Genomic DNA, 26,034 nt, shown 5'->3' on the forward strand with positions numbered 1-26,034 from the left:
AAGGTAGATCAAAAAAGATCTTGCTGTGATGTATGTCAAAGAGTGTTCTGCCTATGTTTTCCTCTAATAGTTTTATAGTATCCGACCTTACATTTAGGTGTTTAATCCATTTTGAGTTTATTTTTGTGTATGGTGTTAGGGAGTGTTCTAATTTCATTCTTTTACATGTAGTTGTCTAGTTTTCCCAACACCACTTACTGAAGAGACCGTCTTTTCTCCATTGTATATTCTTGCCTCTTTTGTCATAGATTAGCTGACTATAGGTGTGTGTGTTTATATCTGGAGTTTCTATCCTGTTCCATTGGTCTATATTTCTGTTTTTGTGCCAGAACCATACTCTTTTGATTACTGTAGCTTTGTAGTATAGTCTGAAATCAGGGACCCTGATTCCTCCAGTTCCATTTTCCTTTCTCAAGATTGATTTGGCTATTCTGGATCTTTTGTGTCTCCATACAAATTCTAAGATTTTTGTTCTAGCTCTGTGAAAAATGCTATTGGTAATTTGATATGGGTTTCATTGAATCTGTAGATTGCCTTGGATAGTATAGTCATTGTAACAATATTGATTCTTTTAATCAAATTTGATTGTGAAGGATTATGTAGCAGTAGATATATGTAAGAAAGAGCAGTTTGGATTCAGACAGACCTAGTACCTTGTATCTCCGTTCCACCATTTAACTAAGTGAACATTGGGCAGTTTAAGTGATGGTAATTGGGTTCCTCAGCCATTGAAATGAAAGTAACAATACAACATAGAAAGATTATACTGAACACTAAATAATAAATAAATATTACCTTGTACATGTAATGTAGTAAGAGTAATCTAACTCTCCTTTCTTCTTCACATGTCTTTCCCCTTTCTTCCATCCCTGCTTCTTACTTGGGGAAATATGGCACCATATTCATATACCATTTCTGGATCCTTAAAGAAGTTGCATTGACATTGTATACGTGTCCACCAGTCTAAAATATTAGACCAAGCTTTAAACAACAATTTTAGGAAAATTTGTGCAGCTTTCTCAGTAACATTTCATTTTCATTCTCTGCCAAAATATTGATCTATCTGGGGCTTCCTAATTCTAGATAAAATTTCAGTTGATAGTGTACAATAAATAAATATTTGCATAAATGTTAAGTTTTGGGATTTGGATTTGGAATGAAAGAATAACCTTGAGCATTAAACCTGCTTTTGTCAAGTCTCTAACATCCACTTCATGGAAGATGTCTGTGACTGAAACGATGGAGCTGTCCAAGATGAAATTTATTCTATCCTCTGAGGCTATTGACTGGCATTATTCATTTAGTCAAGTGGCCCATATCTTGTAGGCAATTTTTCTTAAGATTGATGGACAGGGCTGTAAAAACGTATGGGATTTTCATGGCATTTACATTTTTTGGAGTAGATTCTTGCTACTCTTTTTGTTTTTGTTGCATTTGCATGTGTTTTCTTTTTAAAAATAGCTTTAATGAGATATAATTCAGAGATCATACAATTTATTTACAGTGTACAATACTTTTTAGTATATTAATAGATATATATGTGTGTGTGTATATATATGTGTGTGTATATATATATATATATATATATACACACACATATATATATATATACCACACCTTCTTTGTTCATTCATCCATAAATGGACGTTTAGATTGTTTCTGTGTCTTGCCAATTGTGAATAATGCTGCAGTGAACATGGGGTTTCAGATACCTCCTTGATATCCTGATTTCACTTCCTTTGGATATATCACCAAGAAGTCGGATTGCTGGATCATATGGTAGTTCTATTTTCAGTGTTTTGAGGAAACTCTGTACTGTTTTCCATAGAGACTGTACCAATTTATATTCCCACCAAAAGTGCACCGGGGTTCCCTTTTTCTCAGTATCTTTGACAATATTTGTTATGTCTTGTCTTTTTTATAATAACAATTCCATAATGTGTGAGGTGGTCTCTCATTGTGATTTTGATTTACATTTCCCTGATGCTTAGTGATGTCGGGCATCTTTTCATGTACCTATTGGCCATTTGTATGTCTTATTTGCAAAATGTCTACTCAGTTCCTCTGCCCATTTTTAAATTGGATTATTGGGAGTTTTTTGTTATTGAGTTGTATGAGTCCCTTATATATTTTGGATATTAACCCCTTATCAAAAGTATGGTTTGCAAATGTTTTCTTCCATTCCATAGGTTACCTTTTCATTTTGATTACTCTTTTCCTGTGCAGAAGTTTTTAGTTTGATGTAGTCCCACATATTTGTTTTTCCTTTTGTTGCTTATGCTTTTGAAGTCATTCCAAAAAATCACTGCCAAGGCCAACATCAAGGAGCTTTCTCATTATGTCTTCTTCTAGGAATTTTATGGTTTCAGGATATAACTTGAGGTCTTTAATTCATTTTGAGTTGATTTTTGTGAATGGTGTAAGATAGGGGTCCAATTTCATTCTTATGCACCTGATTATTCAGTTTGTTCAACATAATTTATTGAAGAGACTATCCTTTCCCCATTGGGTACTGCTGGCTGGACTGTATGGTTTGCTGGGCCTGATAGCTGGGCTCCACGTTCAAGCAGTGCTGCTGGGTGGCCTCCCTGACCAAGCAGCGTGCTGGTTCTTCTCCATGTTCAGGTGGGGACACTAGCTACATGCAAAGCTTTATGTTCTGACAGGACTAAGGCTGTGCTGTGCCATCAAGCAAGGATACAGACTGTGCCCTGTAGCTTGGCAGGGTGTCAGGCTGGGCTTCATGTAGGTAGGTTGCTGGCTGTGCTCTGCTGTTGGGCAAGGTCACTGGCTGGGATTTTTCGTAGGGAGGGCTGTCCAGCTGTAACCTTCCCTGGGTGAGGCTACAGGCCGTGTTCAGCCATTGGGCTGGGTTCTGCTGAGGTCATGTCTGTTGACTGGGCTCCATGACTGGGTGGCACTGTAAGTTGGGTTCCAAGGCTGTCCAAGGTCAATGTTGAGGCTCCCAGGTTATGAATGTCCAGAGGCTCTACTTCAGAACTGAGCAGGACTGCTGGCTTGGTTTCTTGTCCAAGCATCTTCCCAGATTCTCTGGTCAGGCTTCCTGGTTGGGGCGACTGGAGGCTATACCCAGTAATAGGTAGGGCTTTGTATATGGTTCCTTGCTGGGGCAGGGTTTTAAATTTAGCTCCATGGCCAGCGTGGCTCACTGGCTGGTGACCTAACCAAGCAGAACAGCCCAGTGTGCTCTCCAGCCAGACAGGGCCACTAGGTTGGCTCTGTAGATAGGCAGTCTTTGGCTGGGCTTTCTGGTAGTGTGCTGCTGCAAGTGTGGCTGTAGAATGGGCTATGTAGCTGCCAAGTTTCTCTGGTTATGCTTCCTGGTCAGCAGGTTTAAGAGCTATATTCAGCAGCAAGTGGGGCTTCAAATTGTGTTCCCTGTCCTGGGGGGACCGTAGAACAAGCTCCAGGGCTAGCACAATTCACTGGATGGTGACCCAAGCCAGGAAGCCCAAACCAGCGTGGCTGTGCAGATGGGCAGAGCCACTGGCTGATACTGCCACTCTGGTGCAGCTGTTAGGAAGAATGCAGTCTGCCAAGATCTAAGCACTAATTTCTGTAAGCCCCGCCCCCTTTCTCCCTTTCTATTTGATCTTTAGTGGTCAAACCCCACAGATTTTCCCAGTGATCCCTGTGAGGCAAGACCCAAGTAGACTTCCTGGGAAACTCACTGGAATTCTGGGGGACCTAGATGGCCACCTTGGGCTCTTTATTTTTACCACTGGAGAAAATATAAGCCCAGGGGGACTCTTGTTGAGGCAGTTTGTTGGCTTGGTGGAGGGGCAATGTGGTCAGAGTGTAGTCATTCCATTTACCCTTCTAATGCACTAAGTCTCTGTGGTCCAGGGGGTTGCTTCAACCTCACCCTTGGGTTCTGGGATTTTTGGACTGATGTCTTACCTATAGATAGTTGCTAAGTTAGTCTTCTTGTGAGGTCTGAAGTCTGGAACAACCTATGTAACCATTTTGATGTCACTTCACCATTTTTAAATTTTTAAATTGGGTATTTTCTTTTTATTATTCAATTGCAGTAGTTCTTTGTATTCTAGTTACAAGTCCCATATCAGATGTATTATTTGCAAATATTTTTCCCATTCTGTAGGTTATCTTTTTCTTTCATGATAGTGTCCTTGGAAGCAAAAAGTTTTAAATGTTGATGAAGTCCAATTTGTCTTTTGTTGCACCTACTTTTGGTGTCATGTATAAGAATCCATTGCCAAATCTGAGGTCTTGAAGATTTACCCATATTTTTTATGAGTTTTGTATTTGTAGCTCTTACATGTAGGTCTCTGTCTTTTTTTTTTTTTTTTTTTTTTTTTTGCATGTGACTATCCAGTGTCATAACACCATTTGTTGAAAAGATTGTTCTTTCTCCCTTGAATTGTCTAGTTATCCTGGTCAAAACTTGGTTGACCATAGGTACATGATTTACTGCTGGATTCTCAATTTTATTCCATTGACCAATATATTTATCTCTATTTCAGTAGCACACTGTCTTGATTACCATTGCTCTGTAGTAAAGTTTTGAAACTGAGAAGTGTGATTCCTCCTAATTTGTTCTTCTTTATGGAGATTGTTTTGACCATACTGAGTCTCTTGTGATTCCATATTAATTTTAAAATCACCTTGTCAATTTCTATTTAAAAAAGAGAATTCTCATAGGAATTGTGTTGACTATGTAGATCAATTTGGGGATTATTGCCATCTTAACAATATGACATCTTCTGATTCCTGAACATGGGATATTTTTCTATTTATTTAGATATTCTTTAATTTCTTTCAACAATCTTTTGTACTTTTCAAAGTATAAGTAATGCATTTTCTTTGTTGATTGTATTCCTAGGTATTTTACTATTTTAATGCAATTATAAATTGAATTGTTTTCTTAATTGAATTTTCGGATTTTCATTGCATGTGTATAGAATTATAGTTGATATTTGTATACTGATATTCTATCCTGCAATCTTGTTGAACACTATTATGAGTATTAATAGTTTTTTAGTGTATTCTTTAGGATTTTAATCTGTGAATAGTGATAGTTCCCCTTCTACTTTTCTATTTTATATGCTTTATGTTTCTTTTTCTTGCCTAATGTTGGCTGGAACCTGGTAGAGTGTTAGATTTTGCCAAAATGCTTTCTCTGTGTCTCTTGAAATGACCAGGTGGTTTTATTTTTTATTTCATTAGTATAGTGTATCACATTTATCTTCAGACATTATAACAATCTTTCATTACTGAAATAAATCCAACTTGTTCCTTATGTATGATACTTTTTATCTATACTGGATTAAGTTTGCTAGTATTTTGTTGAGGATTTGTGTCCATATACATAGGAAGTATTTGTCATTAGTTTTCATTCCTTGAGATGTTTCTGTTGTGCATTGGTATCAGGGTAATACTGGCTTCTTAGAATGAGTTGGAAAGAGTTTTCTTTTAATTGTTGAAAGAGTTTATGAAAAATTAGCATTAATTCTTCCTTGAATATTTTGTAGAATACAGTACTGAATTGTTGAAGCCATCTTGTCCGGGGCTTTTCTTTATGGGTAGTTTACTATTATTAACATTATTATTGACAATTTAGTCTCCTTACTTGTTGTAAGTCTATTCACTTTGTCTATTTCTTCTGTCAGTTTCAGTAGTTTCTTTCTACGAGTTTTCCCATTTCATCTAAATTAGATAATTAATTGGCATAATTGTTCATAGTAGTGCTTTATACTACATTTCATTTCTATAAGGTCAGTAGTAATCTCCCCTATTTCTGATTCTAGTAATTTGGGTCTTCCCTCTTTTTTCTTTGTCAGTGTAGCTAAAGGTTTGTCAAGTTTATTGATATTTTCAAAGAACAAGCTTGTGATTTCATCGATTTTTCTGTTATTTTTCTATTCTCTTTTCATTGTTATGCTCTAATTTTTATTATTTCCTTCTTTCTGTTGGCTTTAAGCGTGTTCTTTCTTCTTTTTCCACTGTCTTAAGGTGGAAGATTGGGTTATTGATTTGAGATTTGTCTTCATTCTGAATATAAGCATTTACACCTATAAATTCCCATTTAAGCATTGTTTTAACTGCATCACATATGTTTTGGTATGTTGTGTCTTTTTCATTATTCTCAATATATTTTTGAAATTTCCTTTGCAATTTTCAATGGTTAATTATTCATGATGTATTTGCACATATTTGTGAGTTTCCCAAAGTTCTTTCTGTTGTTGATATCTAATTGCATTTCATGGTCTTTGAAGAACATATTTTGAATTATTTAAATTATTTTAAATTTATTTAGTTTTTATGGCCTAATATATGTTTTATCTAGAGAATGTTCCATTTATACTTGAGAAGAATGTATATTGGTTTTTGAGTAGAGTTTTTTACATATATATATTAGGTCTGGTTTGTTTATAGTGTTTTTCAGTTCTTCTAGTTCCTGTTGATCTTCTGTACAGGTGTTCTATCCACTACTGAAAGTGGGTATTTAAATCTCCACCTATTACCACTGAATTGTCCATTCCTCTTTCATTTATGCCAGTTTTTGCTTCCTGTATTTTGGTGCTTTGTTATTAGTTGCATATGTTTACAGTTGTTATATCTTCCTGATGGATTGGCCCTTTATCGTTTTCAAATGTCTTTCTTTATCTCTAGTAAAATTTTTATTTTAAAATATCTTTTATCATATGTTGCTATAGGTATACCAGTATCCTTGTAGTTGTTATTTGCATGATATATATTTTTTCATTCTTTTACTTTCCATCTATTTGTATCTTTGAATCAAAGATGTGCAGACAACATATAGTTGATCTTGCTTTCTTACCCTAACAGTCTTTACCTTTGATTGAATTATTTAATCCATTCACATTTAATGTTATTGTTGATATATTTGGATTTATTTTCTGCCATTATGTGTTTTGTTTTCTGTATGGTCATGTTGTTTTCTTCCTATATTCCTCCTTTACTTTTTCGTTAGGTGAATATTTTTTATTGTAGCATTTACATTTAATGATTTTTCACTATATTTATGAGTTATTTCTTAATTTTTATTCTAGAGCTTACCATATACTTCTAAACTTATTAGAATCAGCCTCTGATTTACACTAACTTAATTCTAGTGAGCTATAGAAACATTACTCTTATACAGCTCTATTCTTTCACCCTTGTTTTTGGTATTACTGTCATATATATAACATCTATAAATGCTACAAATCCAATAATACATGCTTATAATTATTATTCTATGTAATTTATGCCTTTTAAATAATCTGATAGGTGAAAGTAGAGCAAGTGTATATTTAAAGTTTTTGTTATATTAACCTTCTTATTTATTTCCGGTTCTCTTCATTGGTTTTTGGGTATTTTTGTTAACATTTGGATTAGTTTCCTTAGGCCAATACATCTTTGCCTTGAACAACCTCCTTTGCACTGTTATTGGAAAATGTTTTTATATTTTATAGGCCTAACAATACGTTGCATACATACTGTTTTGTATAATTGCTTTTAAAATCAATTTTAGAGAAGAAATGCAAACATGTGAAATTATACTGTTTTCTATAATTGCATAATTATCTTTGTATTTATAATTTACAAAGGAAATAATGCTCTTTCACCTTCATGTGGATTAGAATTACTGTTTTATGTCATTTCCTTGTATCCTGACAAAACTTCCTCTAGTATTTCTTGTGATTTGGGCTTGCTAGCAACATATTCTTTCAGCTTTTGTTTATCTGATCATTTCTTTATTTCACCTTCAGTTTTATAAGATAGATTTACTGGATATTTTATTCTTGATTGACAGACTTTTTTCTTAATCATTTGGAATATGTTATTCTACTGCTTTCTGGCTTCCATTATTTCTGATGAGAAAGCAGCTGTTAATCTTATTGAAGTTCACTTTAAGTGACTACTTATTTTTCTCTTGTTGCTTTCAAGATTTTCTTCTTGACTTTGGTGCTCATCTTTTTTAGCATGATATGTCTGTGAATATCATTGTGTTTATTCAGCATGGAACCACTGATTCAAAAGGCACAGCAAGGACAGTTGGGATGCCAATATTATTAGTGGACCACACCCATTTGTAGAACCTCTACCTAATGATTAGAATCTCAGCAAAATAATCCCCCACCTCTCTGCCACACTTGCCCAGAACTTGGCCTCTGTAATACGAGTCTGGGAGCAGGATAATAAATGGAGATATCTTGCTCCTCTCAAGAAGATAGCCCTCCTATTGAGAGCTTAGGGGAGAGCAAATCTTATGTTCTTCGCCTCAGAAGTGTAGAGTGGAATTTCCAAATTGCTGAATTGGAAGGCAGTAGGGAGGGAGTCTCTGTTCAAATACCAGACTCTTCCTGTTCTTAATACAATGTAATAGATTTTCTTGAGTACATGCTTCTTTATTACTGTATGTCCTTAGCTCCATTCCCAGAGACTTAAAATGGTTGTTTTTGTTTGTTTTAATAATTTTCAATAGTTTTTCATGGAAGTGTATCCATAGAACTCACCTTACTGTCATGCTGGAAGTCCCTCAATTCCTGCTACTCTTAAGTATTTTTTGCTCTAGCATAAAAAGGCCAACATAAACAGCTTTTAAAATACAATTAACCGAACAGTTTTTGAAATCATTCAGGTTCTAGATATTAAGTGCCATAATCACTGTACAACAAATTACTCTGCAGTAATGGGGAAACAGAAGAAAGTTTATATGTCCTTTTATCTAAGAAATATCTTATGGTCTTATTTGAGAAGCAAGAAATATAAAATATACAAAATGGTTAGATAATAATAAACAATGTTTAAAAATTATTTCAACTGAATGGTATAGGCAGGAGTTTTCCAACTGTATTCTGTAAAACTTTATTAGAATTTCAGAGAAAAATAAGTCTGTGCTCAAATAAACTTGAGGAATGCTGCTTGTTATAATACCTCTTAGAGTTTTGCAATGTATGTTTGCATATTTAATATCCCAATAAGTGCTCCAATAAAGAGACCTTTTAAATTTTGTTTCCAATTCAATCAGTGCTTCCTATTCAATAATTGAAAACACCCCAACCAAGAATACTTATTAAATGCTTATGGGTCACAGTATAAGAAATGCTAATGTAGATAAAAAGTGCTTGTCAATTATTACTTTTCCTCTTAAATTATATTGTAACACATGATTCCCTGTAGATAATTGTAGTTCACACATAAAATTTTAATTCCCTATTTTGTTAAAATAGACTGAAAGGTTATAAGATATACTCATTAACTCTGGACAAGAGGCAAGAATGTGATATATGGAACTTGTTTGATAAAATATATTGGGGAAGAAAAGATGATATTTGATCTATTTTGCAGCCTTTGGTAGTATATCAACTAACCAGAAATTAGATAAGGGATTAAGAGCAAAAAGCTCTTGGGGAACTAATAGGGAGACTTGTATCTAAGAAAAGAAAGTCTAAGAAAAATAAACTAATTAAAGAGGTGTTGGATCAGAAACTAAGGGACTAACCTGGTCATAGTTCATGTAGCTATAGAGCAAAGAAAATAATTTTATTTTGAGCCCAAGGTTTATACACCTTGATACCTCAAAGAAACCACAGGGACTAGTGAGCCAGCTGGTCAGGGTGTAAAGTAAAAGAGGCTCGAGCCTGCCCACTTTTCTACAGTTTTGCAACTTGCTTATTTGACATATGAATATACTAGTGTGTTATGTACAAAAATTATAAAAAAGTTACTGAGTGAATCTAAGTAAAATTAAAGGGATACCTGTGAGCTCTAAGGAAGAGAAAAGATTTTAGTCACATAACTTTTTATAGATTAGCTTTCAAAACTGATATTTTTGGATATAATAGGCCATTAAATAGCTTGAGATCATATTAATTGGATAATATGCTTTCCCTCTCTGTTGTTCTGTTTCCTTTGGTCAAATTATTTTACCTTGATATACTTCCACTTATGCATCTCTCAATAGGGATAATAACCACCTCATAAGATTATCATGAGGGCTCATATATACAAAAGTATATACATATATACAAATGAAATCACTTATACAAGACACTTGGCAAATATTTAGAGTTCAGTAAATGTTAGTTCCCATTCCGTCCTACTCCTATATACCTCATTTTTAAATTCAGGTATAAATGGACCTAAATAGTGCCTTAGTAAAGAATTAGATGGAAGAATGGGAGAACATTTTTTAAAGTCTGTTTTTGCTACTTCTTTCTTACTTCTATACATTTTCTGTTTTGATGATATAGAAAGCTGTTCTTTCCTACCATAGCCAATTTTCCTGGGCACATGGTCCAGTTCTTTGCCTTCCTTATCTTAGTCCTGAATATTTTCCTAACACTTCATCCTTTATTCTGCCTATAGCATATGGCAGACTGCTAGATAGTCAGATTGAACTTCTATTTTGGCATGTTTTGACTTCTTAATCTGCTTCACGCATATTGCCAAATAAGGCCATTAAGTTTTGTTTTGTTTCTAGAGCAACACTGTTGGCCCTTTACCATTTTATGCTGACTCCTAAGTTTATGTAGTATGAGCTTAACATATATTGACTATCTCCAGAAGGAGATCACCTAGGAACTTTTTAGAAATGAAAATTCTTGGGCCCCACCCCGGATCTACTGAATCATAAACTCTGGGAGTTGGGTCCAACAATTTTTATTTAAACTAGGTTAAATAAATAAACCTGGTTTATTTAAACCCAGTGACTCTGATGCATGCTCAAGTTTGAGAGGTACTGACTTAAGGTATATCTGTTATATAAATAAAGCTCTTCTTCCCCCTGATTTTTCCATCTAATTCTTTACTAAGGCACTTATTTTACATCAGGGAATCAACAGCTCTCTAATAGTAGAAACTTACTATTGAATACCTAACTCAAACCTAATTTGGTCCAGTGACCTAGAGAAGCAGCAGGCTTAGGAGCCCACCACCAAGTCTCTGAATCATTTATTTCCCTATATACTTGCAATGGCCAAATAATTATTTGGTTAATGCCATATTCATTTCTGAAGGACCTATCATCCAACATGATTTACTAGTAAATCAGCGATTCCAACATTTTTGGAGTTATCCTATCCTATCTCTAATTCTTCAATGTTACCTGCCTCCTCCTAAGAAGTGCTGTACTATATATGTGTTAATTTTTAGGTGAAAGGAAATGCAAATTCAGTTTGAGAACATCAGTACATACCTTGAGAAAAATCAGAAAATAACATAGCGTTATTTCAAATCAAATTGTGTGTCTGAGAGTGGGGGTGGGAAGTTTAAAATAGTGTCTTGCAAATGGTAGCTCTTCAGTAATGGTTTATAAAAATATAACTTTTGATATAATATTGGTTTCAAATATTTTCTTTGCCTCTATAAAATGTACAAATTAGGTTGTGTCATCATTTCCTAGACAAAATGAGAGCATTTACTTTTGGTTTTTCTCTTTTATAAAAGTTTTCTCTTGAACTGTGTACCATCATATCTTAATGATATTTGTTCAGGGTTTGGTGATGCCTCAAAAATAAGTACATACACACACATACAATAAGCACATCTTCTTTTTATAATGTCAGAAAGAAAACTTAAATTTAAAAATGCTATATCGGGGGAAATTATCATAAACCTTGTGATTAGGAACACATTGCTGTAAGGGAGAAAGCATAACATAATCACAACAGAGGGGAAAACAATGTCATATTTAAGTAGCACACTCACTAGTGTAAGGGTAGTAAAAAAAAAATGTTTCACCTTAAGGCTATTTCTAGGCCAAATAAGCAAACAAGAACGCATAGACAATGGTCTGTACTAAAACCTACATGTAGTAGGTATTACCTCCGGAAAGTATTGTAAGAAAGTAGTAATTTCATAGAAAAAGAAAGGGACTGAGAAAATATTTGAAGAAATTATAGTTGAAAACTTCCCTAATATGGGAAAGGAAATAGTTAATCAAGTCCTGGAAGCACAGAGAGTCCCATACAGGATAAATCCAAGGAGAAACACGCCAAGACACATATTAATCAAACTATCAAAAATTAAATATAAAGAAAACATATTAAAAGCAGCAAGGGAAAAACAACAAATAACACACAAGGGAATCCCCATAACGTTAACAGCTGATCTTTCAGCAGAAACTCTGCAAGCCAGAAGGGAGGGGCAGGACATATTTAAAGTGATGAAGGAGAAAAACCTACAACCAAGATTACTCTACCCAGCAAGGATCTCATTCAGATTTGATGGAGAAATTAAAATCTTTACAGACAAGCAAAAGCTGAGAGAGTTCAGCACCACCAAACCAGCTTTACAACAAATGCTAAAGGAACTTCTCTAGTCAAGAAACACAAGAGAAGGAAAACACCTACAATAACAAACCCAAAACATTTAAGAAAATGGGAATAGGAACATACATATCAAAAATTACCTTAAATGAAAATGGATTAAATGATATCTAAAACGAATTGTTATGTTTATCCACATGCACATGTACATCTATTTTTTCTAAGATGTCTTACTAAAAGTGTTAGTCTTACTTTTATTTTCACAAGTATTATTACTATTATTAATCTAATATGATAATTTTCTTTAGAAGCTCCAGCTGTAAAATATTTTAAACTTTTAAGATTGGTCTTTAACGAACTTTTCTTATTTTTTGTCAAGGATGGAGATGTTTCAGATTATCAAATGCATTGTCAAGGAACAAATTGTTTCTTGAAAACTGGGAATAAATGCCATTGAAATAAGTTGGAGTATAGAAAAATATGGAAGATACTTTTAAAAGATACGTAGTGGTGCTGATAGAGGGAGGGTAAGAGTAGAATTGAGACTTACATTGTGGAATATACTACAAAGAAACCCTAGCTCTATTTTTAGTTTTTTGAGAAACCTCCATACTGTTTTCCATAGTGCTGTACCAATTAACATTCCCACCAACAGTGTTTAAGGGTTACCTTTTCTCCACATCTTCACCAACATTTGTTATTTGTGTTATTTTTGATGATAGCCATTATGACAGGTGTGAAGTGATATCTCATTGTGGCTTTGAATTGTGCTTCCCTGATGATTAGCGATCTTGAGCATCTTTTAATGTGCCTGTTGGCCATCTGCATTTCCTCTTCTGAAAAATGTCTACTCAGTTCTTCTGCCCATTTTTTAATCAGGTATTTGTTTTCATTTTTTGATGTTGAGTTCTATGAGTTGTTTATATATGTTGGATATTAACTCCTTATTGGTCATATCATTTGCAAACATCTTCTCCCATTCAGTAAGTTGTCTTTTTGTTTTGTTGATGGTTTCCTATGCTGTGCAAAAGCTTCTAAGTTTAATTAGGCTCTGTTTGTTTATTTTTGCTTTTATTTCCTTTGCTTTAGGGGACAGATTCAAAAAGATCTTGCTGCGATCTATGTCAAAGAGTGTTCTGCCTATGTTTTCCTCTAGGTATTTTATGGTTTCCAGTCTTACATTTAGACTTTAATCCATTTTGAGTTTATTTCTGTATATGGTATTAGAGAATGTTCTAATTTCATTCTTTTACATGTAGCTGTCCAGTTTTTCCAGCACCACTTATTGAAGAGACTTTCTTTTCTCCATTGTATATTCTTGCCTCCTTTGTTGTAGATTAATTGATCATAAGTATGTGGGTTTATCTCTGGGCTCTGTATTCTTTTTTATTTATCTATGTGTCTGTTTTCAGGCCAGTACCATACTGTTTTTTAATTGAAATATATATATATATATATATATATATATATATATATATATATATATATATATATATATATATTCTTTTCCATTATAGGTTATTACAACATATTGAATACAGTTCCCTATGCTATACAGCTATACAGTAGGTTCTTGTTGTTTATCCGTTTTATATATAGTAGTGTGTATCTGTTAATCCCAAACTCCTAATTTATCCCTCCTTCCCATTTCCCTTTGGTAACCATAAGCTTGTTTTCTATGTCTGTCAGTCTATTTCTGTTTTGTAAATAAGTTCATTTGTATCATTTTTTTTTAGATTCCACGTATAAGTCAAATCATATGATATTTGTCTTTTTCTATCTGACTTACTTCACTTTGTATGATAATCTCTAGGTCCATCCATGTTGCTGCAAATGGTATTATTTCATTCTTTTTTATGGCTGAGTGATATATATATATACCACATCTTCTTTATCCATTCATCTGTCAATGGATATTTAAGTTGCTTCTATGTCTTGGCTATTGTAAATAATGTTTCTATGAACATTGGGGTGCATGTACCTTTTCGAATTAGGGTTAGAGTTTTTGTCTTTTCCAGGTGTATGCCCAGAAACTAAAATAGAGTACCATACTGTTTTGACTATTGTAGCTTCATAGTGTAGTATGAAGTCAAGGTGTGTGATTTTTCCTTCTCTGTCCTTTTTTAAGTTTGTGTTGGTTATCTCGGGTCTTTGTGTTTCCATACAAATTTTAAAATTATTTTTTCTAGTTCCGTGAAAAATGTCACTGGTATTTTGACAGGGATTGAATTGAATCTGTAGATTGCTTTGGGTAGTATGGTCATTTTAACAATGTTAATTCTTCCAATTCAAGAACATGGTATATCTTTCCATCTGTTTGTGTGGTTTTCAATTTATTTTATCAGTGTCTTATAGTTTTCTGAGTACAGGTCTTTTATATACTTAGATAGGTTTATTCCCAGGTATTTTATTCTTTTTATGATATGGTAAACAGGGTTTTTTCCTTAATTTCTCTTTCTGATAGTTCATTGTTAGTGTATAGAAATGCAACAGATTACTGCATTTTAAGTTCGTATCCTGCAACTTTACTGAATTCATAGAACTACCCATATGACCCAGCAATTCTGCTCCTGGGTATATTTCTGAAAAAAACAAAAACACTAATTCAAAAAGATACATGCACCCCAATGTTCATAGCAGCGTTATTTACAATTGCCAAGATATAGAAGCAACCTAAGTTTCCATCAACAGATGCATGGATAAAAATGATGTGGTATATATATATACACAATGGGATACTAGTCAGCCATAAAAATGAATGAAATTTTGCCATTTGCAGCAACATGGATGGACATGGAGGGTATTATGCTAAGTTAAATAAGTCAGACAGAGAAAGACAAATACTGTATGATATCACTTATATGTGGACTCTTAAAAACACAATAAACTAGTGAATATAACCAAATAAAAAGCAAATTCACAGATATAGAGAACAAACTAGTGGTTACCAGTGGGGAGAGGGAAGGATGGAGGGGCAAAATAGAGGTAGGGGATTAAGAAGTACAAACTATTATGTATCAAATAAGCTACAAGGATATGTTGTACACCACAGGGAATATAGCCAATACTTTATAATAACTGTAAATGGAGTATAACCTTTAAAAATCATGAATCACTATATTGTACACCTATAACTTATATAATGTTACACATCAGCTATAACTCAATAAAAAAATAATAAATAAACTCAGCACTGGGATAAATAACATAACTTAGTGCAAATGTGTTTGGAAACACCTGACTGTCTCTCTCTTCCATCCCCACCTCATCTGTGTCAAATAGAACAAGAAAGAGCTCAATTTAATATTCTTCAATTAATTATAATCCCACTTATGTCAACAAAGTTTCTTAGTATGGAGATAGATTGGAGTAATAAAAATTCCTAAATCTTTTTTAATAATACTAAATATAATTTCTGATAGTATCTCAGAAAACACACACTGTCAGGACATGTTCTATTACCTCTCCTTGGAAATATAAATTTAGTACTGATATAAGCTTAGCCCATGCTTTATAAGGAAAAATATTATTAGTGTACAGGATATTATACCTATTATGCTAATTCCTATAAACCATTAGAAAATATTGAAAGTCAAGACCGACTGGGAATTTTACATTGATGAGAAAAAAGAGAATGAGGAGTAGGGAAATAGAAATTTTGATAAATTCAGCCACAGACCTTTTTAATGAAAACTGGGGTTAATTTTGTATGGATAGCAAGTGTTCTCAATCTATAAAGAAAGAGTCAATTTTCCTAGTTGGATATTTTTAAATATTTTGTCAGACTTCTCACCCAATATTCTCCAATAAATAGACATTACACAATTTCCAGATTTTGCCTATCCAAGTATACCTGAATTTAATAAGGCTTATAATGGTAGGTAGAGCTCATTTCTGACACATATCTTTATAAGGGACTCTGTCTGCGGAGGAGAAACGTTGAAAACACATCCTCAGCTTTGTCATTATGACAGCCAACCTTGAATAATTACACCAATGGAATATTTTAGTTATACATATATAGATTTGTCCAATAACCAGTTTAATAACTTTTACAAATTGCTTCTCTAAATAAACAGCCTTTTATACCCCAATATTTGCAAGGAACCAAATGAAATAATCATATTGTTTCTTTCATTTAGGCTGAGAATAGATGATTGAAGTAATTTAAAAAAAAATTTAAACTAAACTATTACCCACTGAAGGTAACTTTTGAAAAAAATGTATTGCTTTGATGTCTTGGATTAAGTCAATGAAAAAGGTATCATTACTTAGTGATTTTTCTTTAGGTAAATTAACCTTCATATTTCTCCATCCTATGAGCTGTCATAAATTCTTAGAAATAAATTCTCTAAGAATTAAGATACTAGCTATTGTGCTTGTGACCCGTGAATTCTGTTTATGAATTTTGAAAGTATATTTCATAGTTGATCTTCATGAAATAAAAGATATTCACTATATGTTGTCTTCATTCCAAAATCAATACATGATATTTATAGTATATATTATATATATATATATATATATATACAATGATAATAGAAATGAAATATTTTTCAAGAAACAAGTGAGTTTAATAATCTTTCAATTAAGCTTATTGATATTTGTATCCTATTACCTGAACCTGAACTCAACTGAAAAAAAAACAAAAAAAACTCTTAATCTCATCCAGGGTTTCTCAACTTTAGCACTATTGATATTTTGGCCTGGGGCTGTTGTGGGGGTTGTCCTGTGCATTGTAAGGTGTTCATCAGCATACCTAACCTCTCTCTTGTAGTTGCCAGTAGCAACTCTTCACCATTTGTGACTACTAAATGTGTTTACACTGTCAAATGTCCCCTTGATGGAGGACAATACTTCAGTTGAGCACCACTTATTAAAATAACCTTAAGAAAGTAAGAAATTGGGTCAAGATGACTGATGATGGTGTATTAGAACTGGCATTAATATCTTTAACTGCTCATTCGACAAGTATTTATAGATTTTTTACTATCCACAAGGCATTTTGATGAATGTTAGGGACACAATGATGAACAGAATAAACAGGGTCCCTGTTCATTAAAGTGGAGGTCCATTAAGCAAATAATTATAAATTTATGTAATAATAATTTATGCTAAGTGTTATGAAGGAAAAATACCATGTGTAAGAAGACCAGAAAAGTGAGCTTCCCATTGTCTATGGTGCTATGGATTGCTTCCCTGAAGAAGTGACATTGAAGTAGAAAACTGGAAAATTGGCAGACTTTAGCCAGAAATAGATAGATAAAACTTATTTTTGCTTTTAAAAAATACATTTGTATTGATGGGACACTTTTCCTCCATCATTTAACATGTATTACAATGCAATTTCTGAATCTGTAGTAAATTCAATCATTTTTCTTTACATATTTTGCATTATACATTGGGGAAAAGTTAACACCAAGGCAAATGCAAGCCAATGATGAATTATTTTTTCATTAAGAATAAATTTTATCTCCTGGCCACATATTTGGTTAATAAAATATTAGATATTTGATTAAGTCTAAATAACCCATTTTGGATATAGTCACATATCTCTTAGAAATTATACATTTAATAAATTTCTATTGTTTAATTAGTTCACTGTTATTGGCAATTAAGTATAGCTTTACCATAGAAGTACACTAAGAGTTGGCAAAAATGATATTACTGCGTTGATCTTCTATCTTACTCAGCATCAATTTTTAATCCATTATTATCATTTTGACATGGATCCCATTTAGAAAATACTAACTATCTTAGCACATATATGACCACAGATTTAAATTAATTGAAGGGATTGTCAGCTAGTTTGGATATGTTATGAGATATATAATATTTTTATTATTAGTTATATATGCACATTATAAATTTTTCAAATAGCGAAAAAGTTTATAAAGTCATAATTAAATGTCCCTCCCCTCATATACAGAAATATATTATTTTATACTAAGTAATGAAATTTTGTGACCAAAGGAGCAACTAAACAAATGCTACAACTTCTTCTATGTATATCAGTAACAAAGTGCTTTGAAAGGATGAAAGAATCATATTATACTTAATGAAGATGAATAAAAAGGAGCTTAATCAACTGGTGACTGGCAGAGCCCAGAGTAGATATAGATAATGTAATTTTCCCAAGTAGTTTTTACGTTTATACACCTGAACTCAGTACAGATTGCTTATATTACTCAATTAATAAAAATTTTAAATTACTGGAAGGAGAAATATGACTTTAGAGAGTAAAGCTTAAGATAAATAATACATTTTAGAAACTTTAAAAATCTTTATAAATCATTTAATTTTGTATAGTCAGCATCAAAGAAGAAATCAAGCTTATTAAATAAGTTTAATTTTTATAGGCTCCTTGGTGATTCACTAAGAATTTTAGTGGTTTATTAACATGATCCTTAGGATTCACTCTTCCCCAAATAATGTGCCACGGTTTTAGTTTCATGTTCTTTGGTTTTCTTGTTTATTCTCAAAAAGCCTATAAAACTTTTTTTTTTTTATATTGTATACTGTAATACACAAGTTGTGAATTGTGGAAACAACTATTTCTCTCTTCTTATGTTTGTTCATTCAAATGAAATAATCTTACAAGCTTCAACTTTATAAAAATGATAGGAAATATGGCAAAACTGGATAATAAGTATGTTATTGGGATTAAAGAAAGTTGTGCTGTTCTATTAACCTTCTGTAAATATTCACAAGTGAGAGTAACTAATGGAACAAAACAGCCAGTTACCTAAAAGATACCCAATCTTTGTGGAGTTACACCTCCCCTTGATATTTAAATGACCTTGCTCTATCCCTCATTCAATATTTAGTGGGGAAAAAAAGCCTGTTTCACCTTGTTCCCCAATATTATGGGCTGAATTGTGTCCTCCCAAATTTATATGTTGAAGTCCTAAACCTCAGTACCTCAGAATGTGACTGTGTTTAGAGATAAGGTCATTAAAGAGGTAATTAAATTAAAACGAGGCCATTAGGGTGGGCCCTAATCTAATCTGACTGGTGTCTTTATAAGAAGAGAAAATTTGGACACAAGACACCAGGGATACACACACCAAAGGCCATGAGAAGACACAGCAAGAAGGTGTCCATCTGGAAGCCAAGAAGAGAGGCTTCAGAAGTTAAACCTGCTGACATCTCGATCTTGGACTTCTTGCCTCTAAAGCTATGAGAAAATACATTTCTGTTGTTTAAGGCACCCAATCCGTGGTATTTTGTTATAGAACCCCTAGCAAACCAATATATCCTGTATTACTAGGGTCATCAATTTGCAGCACAGCAGAAAAATTTAGAGTATTATACATCACTTCTTAAAATCCCTTGGCCATTGCCATCACTGGAAATTTCTAACTGCCCATTTCTTCCACTGTTGAGATGGATCCTATCTCTTTGTCTACCTCATCTCATTTTTCACATTTCTTCTCTCCACTTTTCTGGCACCTCATTCTCACTCTCTCAGGGCATGCCAAAAATTCAGAACCTTCCTCATAAATTTATTATTCAAAGCAATTCACCTCTCCAACACTCTCCTGCCCTTTTCTCTCTCTATGGACTTCTGCTCCAGGATGAAAACTCATTTAAGTTGCTACAATAAACAAAGAACAGAAGGTTTCAGATATAAACTCTCTACCAAAAAATAAAGTTCCTGATCTCATAGAGTATCAAATAAGTATATAATTATAACTCACGATAAACTGATATGGAAGAATATTAAACAGTATGACAAGAGAGTTATGTGATTCATTAAAGAGATTATAACAGGCTGATCTGATCTGATTTAGCATGGTATATCTTAGACGCTTTCTTTTATGAAGTGACTTCTAAACTGAAACCTGAAAGATACTTAGGATTGCCAAGTGAAAATTTCCAATAGGGTTGTCCAAGAAGAAGAAACCAAATTTGTGAAAGCTCTGAGACAGGAAAGCATTTGGTTTATTTAAGGGGATGAAGCCATGTGGCTGAAATTCAGTGAATTAGAGGTAAAGTCAATCAAGATGATGCTACAGAGTAACATACATCAGGCAGGGCAACTGAGGGTGCACATTACTTCTCTTTTCTGAGCATGATTAGAGTCAGTTTCAAAATTTCTGTCTTTAGTGATATGCCTATGAAAGATTATCTTGAATGGTCCTTCACTGGTTGAGTTGTTCCATGGATGCATTTCTAGGTTTGGCCTTGATGGGTATGAACCATATCAGGTAGGACTTTGTAGGCCATAGTAAATTTTTATATTTTTAAAATTGTGTCCTACATTCAATGGAGAGCCTTTGAAATATGATGATCAATATTCCCAGGTATCTCACTTAGCATAGTTTCTGGTTTTTTTTTACCATATAATCCATTCCCTCTGGACAAGCTCCAGTTCATCATGTTCTTAAGAGAAATGTGCTCAAGTGTGGTCTGACCATCACAGAGTAGATTTGGAGTATCATGCTCCTTTTCTGTACTTCAAACTCTTATTAATTCACCTAAGATCACATTGGTTATTTTTGCAGTGATATTCAACTATTGATGTGAAAAATCATAGAAATTTAGAATCTCATGGAAGCACCAAAATATCTTAATCTAATCACCTCAGTTTGCAGATAAAGAAACCAAAACTCAGTGAATGAATTTATAATAAAATCCTGAAGTAATTTTCATACTGTTACAAATATCTCACTGTATTTTGTACTTATTTGATTACAAGTATATATTAAATTTCTTCTTGGTAGATCTGGCCATTTTTTTCCAGCCTGTTAAGAGAGTTTTGCATGTTAAATATGTCAAACAATGTATTTGACCATCCTCTGAGCTTCACTGCATATCTGAAAAACCATCTCTGCCCCCAGTCAAGTCTTTCACAATAGCTATAAAACAGAATAAGGCAGAAGACAGCGTTGCCACAGCATAGAAGATGTTCCTTTAGTAAGACCTTGGTAAATTAATTCTTTTTTCTAGTTATTCAACTAGTTACAGATACTTACCTGTCTCATTAGCTTGCTTATGCATGCTGTTCCATCAAGCAGGCTAATCTCTTCACTGTATTCCACAAGACAGTACCTTCAACTCAGTGTGATTGCACATTCTATTTGCTTAGCTTGGAATAACTTCACTCATCTATTAAGACTTCTTTATCCTTTAATGCCCAGACCTTCTCCATGTAGATTTCCTGGATGACTTCAATCCCCAGTGAGTTCTTTTTTTAAGGGAAGTCCCTCTCCATTTCTGCTTCTAATGCTCACTATACTATTTAATACATGTTTATATTTTATTTTGTATTCTCTAGTCATTTTGTGCATGAGTATTGTACCACTAACATTTTTCATGACACTGAGTTGACTAGCCTTGAATTCCAAATTATTATCTCACAACTAAAACCTACAGCCAACTTCATACTCAATGATGAAATACTGAAAGAATTTACTCTAAGATCAGGAACAAGACAAGAAGGTCCACTCTCACCACCTTTATTCAACATAGTATTGGAAGTCCTAGTGACAGCAATCAGACAAGAAAAAGAAATAAAAGGAATACAAACTGGAAAGGAAAAAGTAAAACTGTCACTGTTTGCAAATGGCATGATACTATATATAGAAAATCCTAAAGACACAACCAAAAAACTACTGTAATTCATCAATGACTTTGGTAAAGTTGCAGGATATGAAATTAATGTACAAAAATCTGTTGTGCTTCTATATATTATCAACAAACTATCAGAAAGAGAAAGGAAGAAAAAGAATCCCATATACAGTTGCATCAAAAAGAATAACATACCTAAGAATAAACTGAATCAAGGAGGTAAAAGAAAACTATAAGACACTGATGAAAGAAATTGAAAATGACACAAGCAAATGGAAAGTTACACCATGCTCATCTATTGGAAGAATTAATATTGTTAAAATGACCATATCCCTCAAGTAAATCTACAGATTCAATGTAATCCCTATCAAAATAGTAATGGCATTTTTCACAGAACTAGAACAAATAATTCTAAAATTTGTATGGAAACCACAAATGATTTTACTAATCATTTAAATGTAACTCTTCTGACATAACCTCATGTCCTTGTCAATTCTTGGTATTTTAAGACTTAAATTTGTACCAATTCGATGGACATGAAATTTGATTTCACTTTTATTTTTCATTTGCACTTTTCTGATCACACGTGATTCTGAGCTTTCCTTCATATTTTTGGGGGACATGAAGTTTTTTCCTTCACTTCTGAATTGACTCTTCACATACATTGCCCTCTTTTTATATTTTTTGGCTAAATTTAACATATTTTTGCAAAATAGTTGTGGATAGTACCAATTTACTACACAGGAAACTGTGTGTGTGTGTGTGTGTGTGTGTGTGTACAGACAGCAGTTTTATGAGAACAGAGTTTACATACTAAAACAAAATTCAGTAAAATGTTTTGGCAGAACATAGCTTTTTTGTAATGTAAACTAACACAGTTTTAAAAATCAAGACTAAAATGTTAGCTTTCATATGTTTTGTACTGAAAGAGGCTAGCATTTTTTTTTCTCTCTCTCTCTCCTTGGACAGCACAAATAGTGCACTTCTCCACATTTCCTTATTACTTTGCTTTGATCATTCTAAACTGACAGCCATGTTTATAAGCTTACTTAGAAGAGATAAATGACATCATTAAAGTGAACTGTTAACTCTAAGAAAAATACTTCATTTACCTTCTTTATGAGATAACAGTAACTCCTTTTAACTCTTAACCACACTTCCAATCATCCCAATATGTCTGCCCATCCCATTAGCTAGCAATTTACTCAGTATTGAGGGCTACGAATTTTCTTTATTTTTTATGATATTCCATAAAACATAGGGATGTGCTGAAATAAATTTTTTCCAACAGTAAAATCCTCTGAAATAATGGTTTTATAATGAGAAATTGTATTTTTACTTTGTTTCTAGACGACTATAAACACCTTATAGATTAAATTGCTCTTCTTATCCTCATAATATCTCGCAAGCTAGGGAAAGGGCATGTTGTTCTATACTTTCTTTTACAAAAACGACCTGAGTCACAAGGCAGTTTTTATGATTTTGTTCACAGAACACGTAAGTAAGGGAACTGAAAATAGGATCAGTTCAAAGATTTCTCTGTAAAATCTTTAGTCATATCTCTCTAGTTATCTCTTGATGACTAGGCTACATCCATTTTATGTCTCTATTTAATCCAGAGATGTCTTTGAAGCCACATGCCCTGATAATCCTAGGCCATTCTTTTCAAATGGCATTTTGTTCAAAACATTTTAACTGTAAGCTAAGTATAACCTTTCCATGGAACTCATCATTTCTGCATGACCAAGGAGACATTAATCAGATTTTAAAGAAATAGAACTGTTAAACGGAGCCCTTAAATTATTATTAACTTCAATATATAATGCTCACTCAGGCTTGATCTTAATTGAGATTTCCAATTGCCTATGGAAAGCTTCAGGTAAGATTTTACATTTGTGTACACAGTTTCATCTGTTCTCACAATTCATATCTCCAAGACAGCTAGAAATATGGTTTACATAATGTATATTATGTGAATTTCTTCAGCCTGCACCTCAGTATTCTAATAGGTAGTTAATATAAAAAATGACTCATGAAATTTGCTCTCCTGTTACTGTTTAGGTGAAACATTGTAATATCTAAGCAGATACCAAGCACAGAGTTATCCTTAAAATTTCTGACCTTGTGAACATGAGCTCTGTCTTCTGTGCTATATTATATAACAGTATAACTTAAACTGTATTGAAATTACTTTGAGTCTTGTTTATTATGCCTAATTCATTTAGGTTTTGGTGTAACAATTTTAATCTCTTTTCTTTCTAATTCTGTATTTCTTTAGAATATGGAGAACCTTGGACTCTCACTAAAAACATTTCCTAAATTGTTTCCTCTGTCTTTTCCTTTTTCTCTGCCCTCCACCCTCACAGACATCTCTGTGTGAACTGATCCGCTCATAAGCTTTTAATAATCAACTCTTAGGTGGAAAATTCCTAAATCTTCATCTCTACCCTGAGCTCTGTATTGAGCTCCAGATCTAAATTTCTAAATACCAACTGAACAGATCCATGCCAGTGGGATATCAAACTCAACCTACATCATTCTGCATCTTGTACTTTCACATTCCACCTGAGAAGCTGTTCTTATTTACTTTTTATTTCCTGTTGCATCATCCACCTTTAAGTTACCAAGGGCAGAAACTAAATAGTTATTTGTGATTCATGTCTTCATATCAACATCCATATATAATCAGTCATCAGATGCTGTTCATGCTACTTCATGATTTCATTCATGATTTTCCCCAACTTCCCATTTCCATCATTATGATTCAGGCTCTTTTAATCTTTTATCTATGCTGTTGCAGCAGCCTCCTGATTTTCAGTTTCCCTCTCTTTGCTGTAATCCATCCTTCACAATATTGCTCTATTTATCTTCCTAAAATTCTTACTTTTTACTGGACTGTAAATATCTCCCATTACCTAGCAATGCTTTGTTCATAATAAGTAGTTAGTAAATAGTGCCTGAATTGAATTATCAGTACAACCCTCGATATATGAACTTACTTCTCATAATCCATTGAATGCAAATATCTATAGTGAATATATTTATACCACAAATATATACTCAATAATTTTCTGAAACTACAGTTAATTTTTATACTTCAACTGTCAATTCTAAATGAGGTATTGATAATCAACATATAGAGGAATTACTTGTGAAAGACAGGTTACCAAGATGAAGTGACATTATATTAATGTAAATTTCTTCTCTATGTAATGACTATGAGAATGTACATAATACATATGCATGTATGTGTATTATTTTGAATGAATTTCTTAAAGCCAAAGTGTGTTGCTAACCAGATAACTGTGATTTTGTAGGTCTGACTTGTATGTTCATACAATTGAGTTAGAATTTAGTAGAGATTAAAGTTCTTTACTTTCTTAAATTTCTAACTACCTGAATTCAATGTGTGTTTGTATATATGTGTGCTTATCAGCATATAACTATACCTGTGTGCCTTTGACAGGGACTGTTTACCTATCTGTGTACTTGTGTAGTGATCGGAGAAGAAAAATTGTATTATTGACCTTTTGACATAGAATGTACTGCTTGAAGTTTGTTTTTTTGTTTGTTTGTTTTTTAATCTACAGGACATGATTTGGTTCATGTTATATATATATATTTTTTCTGTGTTTTTAGAAACACACATACACATCACATGAAGGCTGCATTGCAGGATTTGTATTTATGAAATATTATACTGTTTTGTACACAGAAATTTGGGGGAGGTTGTTATGTTGTAATTTCTAAATTCTCTTTCAAGTTTCTCCCAGAAGCTCTTTTCTCATTTTACAAAATGTTTGGAAAACAAATATAATTAAAATCCTTGTGGAATTTAGATTTTGACTTCATCTATAACTGTGGACTTACTAATACAAGCTATTATAGATAATTCAGATTCATCCTTTGCCTGCTTCAGTTGTATCATATGCAGTTTCTTCATTATATATGAGATATCTGGCATGAGGCTTCTAAAAAGGCCAAAAACAGCCTCAAAAATAAAAGGGTCTATTAAATGCATACATACATACACATGTACACAGTCGCAAAAAACAATAAAACCTCTGTTCTGCCATTGTATATTACTTTACTCTTTTCAAGTTTCCATTCTGAAATGAGGAAAAGGGCTTCAGTTTAAAATAGTAAAATTGGTCTTATTTTTATTACTCATGATTAAATATAATGTATACTATTAGTCTTT

Source organism: Eubalaena glacialis, chromosome X (genome assembly GCF_028564815.1).
Source record: "Eubalaena glacialis isolate mEubGla1 chromosome X, mEubGla1.1.hap2.+ XY, whole genome shotgun sequence".
Taxonomy (NCBI): domain Eukaryota; kingdom Metazoa; phylum Chordata; class Mammalia; order Artiodactyla; family Balaenidae; genus Eubalaena; species Eubalaena glacialis.